General features: G+C 40.5%; 1 long non-coding RNA gene across 9 annotated transcripts; it reads left to right on the top strand.

Moving 5' to 3' along the window:
• Positions 1–246: 246 nt before the first annotated feature.
• On the top strand, positions 247–8,039 carry LOC108710814. 9 transcript variants are annotated; one of them, XR_005966226.1, is made up of 6 exons: positions 2,740–3,224; positions 4,106–4,206; positions 4,604–4,743; positions 5,738–5,848; positions 6,340–6,389; positions 7,841–8,039. It is a non-coding gene; the product is annotated as an uncharacterized LOC108710814 (long non-coding RNA). The 9 variants fall into 9 exon arrangements; XR_005966225.1 differs by having other exon boundaries at positions 2,740–3,357; XR_001934802.2 differs by having other exon boundaries at positions 2,740–3,752.
• The last annotated feature ends 764 nt before the right edge of the window (positions 8,040–8,803 follow it).

Raw genomic sequence — 8,803 nt, 5'->3', positions numbered from 1 at the left:
AACCACCAAGGTGCTCACTGGCACTGGTTTTGCTTTTGGGTCAAGGAATACACCTACAGGAGAAGCCCTTAAATATTTACTATGGTAACTGGTAGTTGGCCTGGCCATTTGCAACGGTGCAAAGTGTGTTATCCCATAGAGACCCCTCACCCCAAAAAATTATTCAAAATCCTATTTTTTTTTTTTAAAGCTTTTATTTTTGCATTAACAATAACAGAAATCATACAGTGGGGAGGAAAACAAAAAAGCGTGGGGGAGGGGAAGGGTGAATGGTTGAGGGGGGGTGGTGGTTGGGCCACCGATTGGACAGTCCAGGAATCATATTACGCTAGAAGAATTAGTCCATTTCTGTGTTGGTTTCTTGACACGAAGTCCATGCATCCCAAATTTTAACAAACTTCTCTGGACAACCTCTAGACATGTAGGTCAGCCGATACATGGGAAGTGCTTCGTTAACCAATTTTTTCCATAATGGTACCATAGGGGGGTCCTGGAGTTTCCACTTAAGTGCAATTATTTTCCTTGCATAAAAAAATAGTAGTCGGAACAGTTGCCGTTTAGCTTGTGGGTCTATATGACCTAGTAGAAAAATATCCGGTGACAGAACTGGAGGAAAGTCCAGGTAAGTTTGTAAATATAAGGCTAGATTCTTCCAATAAGTATTAATAACCGTACAGTACCAAAAAGCATGCATAAAGGTACCTGGCTCTAGGCCACATTTGTAACACAAATTATCTGGAATTAGTTTCATATGATACAAATGTACTGGGGTATAATACAACCTATGTATCATTTTATGTTGTATAAGCCTATCCCCCCACTAATTACCGTGGGAACAAAGGTCATTGTAATGTCATCCCAATCATCCTGTTCCAAACTAGGGATATCTTGGGCCCATTTACTATAACATTTTGCATAAGGGTTACCTCTTTGAGAATTTAACAGATTATACACATTGGACAGTCGTTTCTTCTTGTCAGGTACCTTAAGCAAAGTTTCCAAGGCTGGGGTCTCCAGTAGGGGTGCATTTGGAAATTGGGCATTCAAAGCATGTCGAACCTGAAGATACCGGTAGAACATGGTACGTGGTAACTGAAAGTCTTGGGACAATTCTGTAAATGACTTTAGTGTCTGGTTCTGATACAACTGGCCCAGATATTTGATGTTATAGGTCGCCCATAGTTGCGGATCTGGTATTGTTCGTAAGTGTGGCAGGGATGGATTCAACCACAGTGGCGTATTAGGTGATACCTGTGGGGTGGCATGTTTGTGTAAAGCCGAAGCTTTCTTCCAGGCAAGTATGCCTGTACGGAATGTAGAGCGTGGCCACCCATTCTGAGTGGTGTCACGAAATGGCAGATTGGCCAGCGACTCAAAGGAACCTGCCACAGCAGCAGCAGCAGTTATGCTGGCAGTGTCTTCAGCTAAAGGATTGAGCCACCCTGCCACATGAGTGAGTTGAGATGCTAAGTAGTATATAAAAAAGTGAGGCAGGGCTAGGCCCCAAAATCCTATTTTAGTCAAGCAAAATGAACTTTAATTACACTATATAAATTATGTGAATTTTGTTCCTTCAGTCTGGGAATTCATAATTATAGCAAGCAGGCAGGAGCCATTTTGTGCACACTGTTATTAAGACAAGCCTTGTATCATCTCAGAAACTTGTTTATGCACCAGAATGGGGGACCTGGTGTCCAACCCCATGCCCTGGCTACACAATTAAATGGAGAAGAGAACAGGGGAATGTGTGGAGAGCAGTGACATCTAGGAAGTGCTGAATGGAAAGTGAAAGTGATTGCTGGTCCCACCTCTATGCCTAAGGCATAGAGGAGGGGCAGACAATATTTGACAGCTGAGATTTTTAAAAGAGTTTACAAAGGCTATGAATGCTTTAATAAAAAATAGAAATTGGATTTCATGTTTAATTTGAAAAGGACTTTTATTGTACATAATGGGAATGCTGACCTATTTCACAATGGTGCAACGGCAATGCAGGCCTCATGTGGTGCTTGGCAGGCCCTGGAACTGTGTGCGGCAACCACTGGGAATCCACCTAGCACTGAATTTATTTATTCCTCTGTCCCTGCTGCACACTTCCTCTGTCCCTCCAGCTTTTAGACATCAGGCCGGACTGACAATCTGTGGGTTCTGGCAAATGCCAGAGGGGCTGCTGTAAGTTGCCATAGACAGGCACTATTTAGTGGGCTGGTGAGGTGCTGTTTGGGCCTCTGTGTAGCTGAAATGCCAGGGCCTATTTTGAATCTCAGTCCAGACCTGTCAGACATTATCACATTCATCCTCCTTTTCAGTTGTCACAATTCCCCCCACCATTCATGTCGCCTCATTGTGCCCTTCGAAATAAGCTTAGATGCCCTCCCAACATTTTGGAAATAAAAAGAGGAACAAAAAAAAAGCTTTTTGGCCACGCCCATTTTGAGGCCACACTCCTAATTACCATGTTCATTTTACAAAATTTGGCAGGTTATGAAAGTTTGAACATATTTCTGTGTTTTTTTCCGTTATTCAGTTATTACAGTGTTGCCAATGAAGGTGAATTGCCCTTTAAGCTGTGAGTCCAACTTCTCCCAAGGGACCTGTTATCTTGTTACAATTACTTATTTGCTTATCTAGAAATTGTTACAAAAGTTTCTTATCTTCTGCTGTGGCTGTTCTGGGCTCTCTGCCAAGAGCCAATTAATTTGTTTCTTTTTCTGGCTGTTCAGTGCAGAGAAAACGGGACTTTTCGGTACAAATGAGGGACTGTCCTTCTAAAAACGGGACAGTTGGAAGGTTATTGTACTCTGTCACTGTGGCCAGAGCATTACACACACAGGGCCCCCTCCATATAAAACACCCGAAAAAACGACAGAAACCTATAAAAAGTAATTAATACAATACAGGGTGACTTAGCACACACACACTAAAGGAAAACGTGTTGAAACTGCAGTTATTGTAGCCTATAAAGTATCTTTCAGACGTGATTGGATGAAACAGCATATGCAGCCCTCTATTTGCTGCAAGTGATTAGCCCGCCCCCTAGATAAACTCGATTGGCTGTTCTGGTTAGAACGATGCAGGGATTGGCTGGAATGACTGGTGGGCGCGATTAAATGAGGCAACGGGCTGAAACAACATTTGCAGCCCTCTATTGGCTGCCAATAAATAGCTCGCCCCTACAGAAACACGAATGGCTGTTCTAGTTGGAACTATGCAAGGATTGGCTGGTATGACTTTGTGAGCGCGATTGCATGAGGCAACGTTGAGCATAGCGAAAGGATTGTTAGCATGTGTATTGGAATGGGAAAGTAATCTGATGCTAGGTAGGGAGGGGTGGAGGCTGACCGACAGTGCAGGAAGGTACGTTATATATCCGTGTGTCGCTAAGAGGAGGGACTATGACATACGCAGCATATCCATTGTGGTCGTAGTTAAACCCAGGCCATAACTTTTGCACGACGGGTTTTTTATACCTCACAGCTTCCCCGTGCACCAGATGCATAGTGGCTCCTTCTACATTTATATAATCACGTGTCGTTTTGGTCGTGTGGCTTCCTGTCGGCGATTGCGTCTAGCCGGGCTCACTTCCTGCTGGCATAGTCACGTGGTACTGCGTTAATCCATATGCCGACGGAAGTAGAGTGATAAAAGATGCTGGAGTTGCGTGGTTCTGTTATCACGCGAGAATACCTTTCTCTAAGGGGGTGCAGCATTGGACGTAACTCTTCGAGCATCCATGAAAGGGCATCTAGCTGGTGGGTACATGCAAGGCCGCCTGTGCCCCACCCACCTTCGCGCCCAGACCCCGCCCACTCCACATCACAGTTAAAAGACCACACAGACGTCAGTGCTAAAAAAGTAACCCCCCCCCCACAAGTTATAAAAAGCTATTGATGGTAAGGGCTCCCTTGTTTAAGGTTTAAAAAAATATTGGTGCCAGGCCCCCCCCCTTATAAGTTAAAAAAAAATATTAAAAAAAACGTTGGTGGCAGGGGCCTATAGAATATTAAAATAATACATGGTGGCCAGGGGATATTGAATTGAACTCATGGCTTCAGGACTTCAACTTCGCCTCCTTTCGTGACTTTGGGTCTTTTTGCCACTTCAGGACTTCAATTTCGGCTGTTTTCGTGGCTTCGGGTCTTTTCGCCGCTTTGGGACTTCGGCTGTTCGGTATTTCTGCATTTTCCATTGTGGTCACCATTTAAGGTGTAATTTAACTCTTAAAGGGGAAGTGTACCTAAAACAGCTTTTTGCTCTAAGTAATTCTTTTCTATATGTACTTCCTATATACATAGTAAACCATAGCTATGGGTCCAATTCTTCCTAGCGACCAATCAGTGGTTTGAACGAGGGACCCAAAGAGGGATGAGGAAAAATTATACATATAAAGTAATAAAAAATGTAGCCTCATACACAGTAGCCATTGGGGGAGGAATTAATGACTCCCATTTGAAAGGTGAAAAGAGGCAGATGACAAATAACTAGAAATCAATATAACATACAGACCAATTGAAAAGATGCTAAGCTTGGTGTATAAACTCCTGAAAGTTAATATAAATGTGAACTAATCATTTAATCCAGTAATTTTTCTTTTTTGCTTCAGTACATTTATGGCTTCAGTATAGTACTGCTGAGTTTGATGGATCCAGAAGAACCTGTAAACAACCACTAGATGTCACTGAGTAACCTTACAGCAAATATGGAAAAAAAAAAACCGTGGAAGAGCATAGTCCAATGGAGGAGGTATGAAACCAGCTAATATGATGGTCTTATTGTGTTTTTTTTTTTATTGCATGCCATGAGACATCCTGTATAGCAGAGTAGGAATGTGTTCCAGATGCAGACTGAGCTTTTTATACTCTCTAGCTCTATTACAATGTACCAAATAACCAAGCAGGCTATATATCAGCTGGTTAGAGAGAGAGCACAGTGCTAAAGCATGTGGCAGATAACTTGTTGCTTAAAGGGGCAGTATCCCCCTTTTTAACATGTGTGCAAAGCTAGGACTTATGCTAAACCTACTTTTACCTATTGTTTTAAGCAGAAAAATTGATGGCTTTGTTTTTTGAGCCAAACTGGAATATTGGAGCTACTCTTTTTGGTCCTTGTCTGTTAGATAAGGCGTATACTGCCCCTCTAATGAAGTACAAAGCTGCACTGAGAGATTTTCCAGACCAAAGAGAAAATATTTGAGTAGGTGCCAAACTGAGCATGGCTTACAATACGAGCAATTGTTCTGGGTTACTCTAGTGCTTACTTGATTGTTTATTTGATCAGGTTCCTATATATATATATATATATATATATATATATATATATATATATATATATATATATATATATATATATATATATATATATATATATATATATATATATATATATATATATATATATATATATATATATACAAACATTCCAGTGCAACTTATTACATTAACACAATATATTAAAGGGATACTGTGTTATAAATCTAATTTTAACCTAGTCTTAAACTCACATTTTATATAAACTATTAGTATGTGTGTTACATCAGCCCATTCTTTCATTTTAAATTCTTATGGTTCATCAGTGTTGACCATCAGGGTAGTTGAGCTTAAAGTGTTTTATTTTGTTGATGGTTTTTGGATACTCTGTGATGAGGTAAAGGCCTGGATCATTCTTAACCTCTGGCCTAGTACACTATAGTCGAAATATGATAACAGCATTTCTAGCCATAATAATCTTTTGTTTTTAGATTTTAGTTCTCCGTGTAAGAGATGCTGTTTGGAAAATCAAAGCCGTTGACTATTTTCTTGGCCATCACCAGTCAGTGGATGATTTCACTTAAAACTTGGCAGAGGAAAGGGTAAGGCAGGATCCATGTATAAATAAACTAGTAAATAAGGCTTTCTGTGCTCATTATCACCTGCGATGAAAGTGATTATTTTACTATTGTGTGCAAGAAAGAGGAAATGGTGAGTTTATCTAACACTAACGTGATGGCATCTTCTATGGCTTCTCTGCCAAAACTGCAGATGAGCCAGATACCTCACGAAGAATAAAAGAGCGTTATGGTTTCCGAGAACTCTTTCCAGTCTCATGATTTCTTGGCCTTTTATTCCAGCGCTTACAGCTCATTACGTCTCATTAGTTTAAGTCTGTAAGGACAATTCTTTCTTGTCCGAATGATGATTTCCTTTTCTGAGGGATAAATAAGTCCCAGTGATGACCTTATTTCTCTAATAGAGTTTTCATTATAAGCTGATTGTTTCTGCGGGTGACTTTGTCATGTGACTAGAATACTCAATAGAAGCTGCTAAAAGTATGCTCTATGTAATATTTTTTTTTCCTTTACAGGGAGTTAAAAGAATGCCCCATGGCAGGCATTTGATTGTCGCTTCTTTCAGGTAAGCCATTTGTGCTTGCATCTTCTCATGGATGCTATTGCTAGAAGTCTGCATTTTGATTGGGGAAGGCTTAACCAAGGTCGGCTAAAAAAATTCGCTGAGACCCTTCAAAGGTTGATGAAACGGTAGTTGTAAATGGTAAATCTTTATTAGGACATGATAGCCTAAAGGTGGCCATACGCTGGCAGATTTTTTACTTACAACCGACCGATTCCAGAACGTTCCGATAATATCGATAACCTATCGAATGGTCGATGGTGTACAAACGATCGTCTCGACATTATCGTTCACAAAATTGATGGGATGAGTTTAAAAATTTTAGTTGTTTAGGGGTAAAATCCCTCTTTCCACATGTCTGGATTGTAGCACAAGCCAACGAACATATACGGAAGGACATGAAAAGGATTTAGGCTTTTTATCATGTAAAAGGTGTATACATTTTATTTTTATTTTTTTTTTATGTTTTCATTTACTCTTTACAATGTAGGCTAATTGGTGTAAATGCTTAATCAACATCAAAAAACTTCAAATGAATGTGTTTTTGGAACGTTATGTAGAATTGAGTGGTGGTGTGCATAATTTTGGTTTCAAAACAATGTAAATCTGTCATTTTGATCAGAGGGCACAGTTTCTTTAGAAATTTGGCCATCAGAGGGCACTGTTTATTTAGAAACTTTGAATGAAGTTAACCTTACAGTGCTGTCAGGTAGCCAAATATGTTTTGTTAATGAAGGCATCACTTCCTCATAACCTGGAATGTTTTCCCTGTAAAAACCCTGGTGACTTGGTTCCTGTGCTCCCTATCCGTTATGAGTACAGAAGGGGATCATTTTGGGGTCAGTAGGTTGACCAGCCAGGTTCTATATGTGAATGGGCACTTTAAGGGTCAGGCCACACAAGCAGATTCGGGGAGATTAGTCGCCCAGCGACAAATCTCGTCTTCTTCGGGGCGTCCATCTCCCCGAACTGCCTTCCCTCCAATGACTGAAAATCGCATTGCGGCAATTCACTGCAGAGCTTCGTTTTCCGAAGTTGCCCGAAGTTTCCTCGTGAGGCAACTTCAGGCGGCTTCGGAAAACGAAGTGCCGCGTGTGCATTTGCCACAGGCGATTTTCGTTTTTGCCGGTGGAAGGCAGTTTGGGGAGATTGACGTCCCGAAGAAGAGGAGATTTGTTGCTGGGCGACTAATCTCCCCGAATCTGCTCGTTTGGCCTGACCCTAAGGGGGACAGAGAAGCATGGAAAGGACACTTTAACTAGTGGCCAAGGAACATATTGCAGACCGTATAGGAAAAAAAAAAGAAGACTGCACCTATCTGTCTCCTTATGACATTAACTTTGTATTTACGGGTGTGATTGCTCTGTGCTGGTTTGTGGTTTACTTCCCCCTATTCATTGTTGTGTGTGTGTTTTTTTTTTTGTTTTTTCGCATCTCCTTTACCTGTATTTCAGGTTCTCTCCTTTCATCACAGCTGCTACAACAAAGAAGGCGGCATTTATTTTGCAGGAGATGACGCTGTTAGAAATCCAGGAGCATGTGACATAAGTATGGTGTCCCTCCCCAAATTGTACTGTTAATTGTGAAGCGTAATCTTTAAATGTCTATACCCTAGTTATCTATAATGGCTATGTTTTACAGTTTTTTTTTTTTTTTTTTTTTTTTTTTTTTTTTATATAAACGGTTGGCACATGGATAACCAAGGTTCCAGGGCCATGAGTATTGTGGGGGTTGTAGTGCAAAGTCTGAAATCTGTATGCGTAGCCGGCAATATTTATTTAGGTTTAACCCTAAGTGCGCTGGTCTGCTTTTTATTTTTGCTGTTTGGTGCCAACATAGATTGTTGTGAAACCTGTAAATTTAGAAATCCAGGTGCTGGTACTTTACATGACGAACAAAATAAAATTTACTGCACTGTTTAAGAGTTTTAAGTCTCTTTCTGTATGCCCCCCCTCCCCTTTACACCTGGAATGAATTTCTGACTTGCTTGTGTGTTTGGCAGCTTCACAACTGCACATCTGTTCCTGTGTTTACTTTTAGCCTGGTAAAGCCTTGCACAGAAACCCCCCACTCCAATATGTTCAATTCAGTGTCAGCACTTTCACTAGTGTGGAGTTATTTTACTTTGCATACCATAATATACAATTCTGTTATTTTCCCAATAATATTTACAATGACATTTTTATTCTCTTCCATGAATTGCTTTTCAAACATTATCAATAAAGATTTTTTTGAGTCGGTTTTAAAGAGGATATGTTGTGGCTTTTATTTTCATATAAGCTTTACATGTATCTCACATAGGGATCATTATTGTGCATGGTAATGTGCCCTAATCTATGGGTCATTATAGGGAGCCTTCTATAGATGATATATTACTCATTGCACACTGGCTCTTCATCACTTCACTCATCACATGA

The sequence above is a fragment of the Xenopus laevis genome, chromosome 3L (genome assembly GCF_017654675.1).
Source record: "Xenopus laevis strain J_2021 chromosome 3L, Xenopus_laevis_v10.1, whole genome shotgun sequence".
NCBI classification, from domain to species: Eukaryota; Metazoa; Chordata; class Amphibia; order Anura; family Pipidae; genus Xenopus; species Xenopus laevis.
Note: the sequence above shows the minus strand (reverse complement) of the source record. Positions and strands in the feature narration are given on the sequence as shown.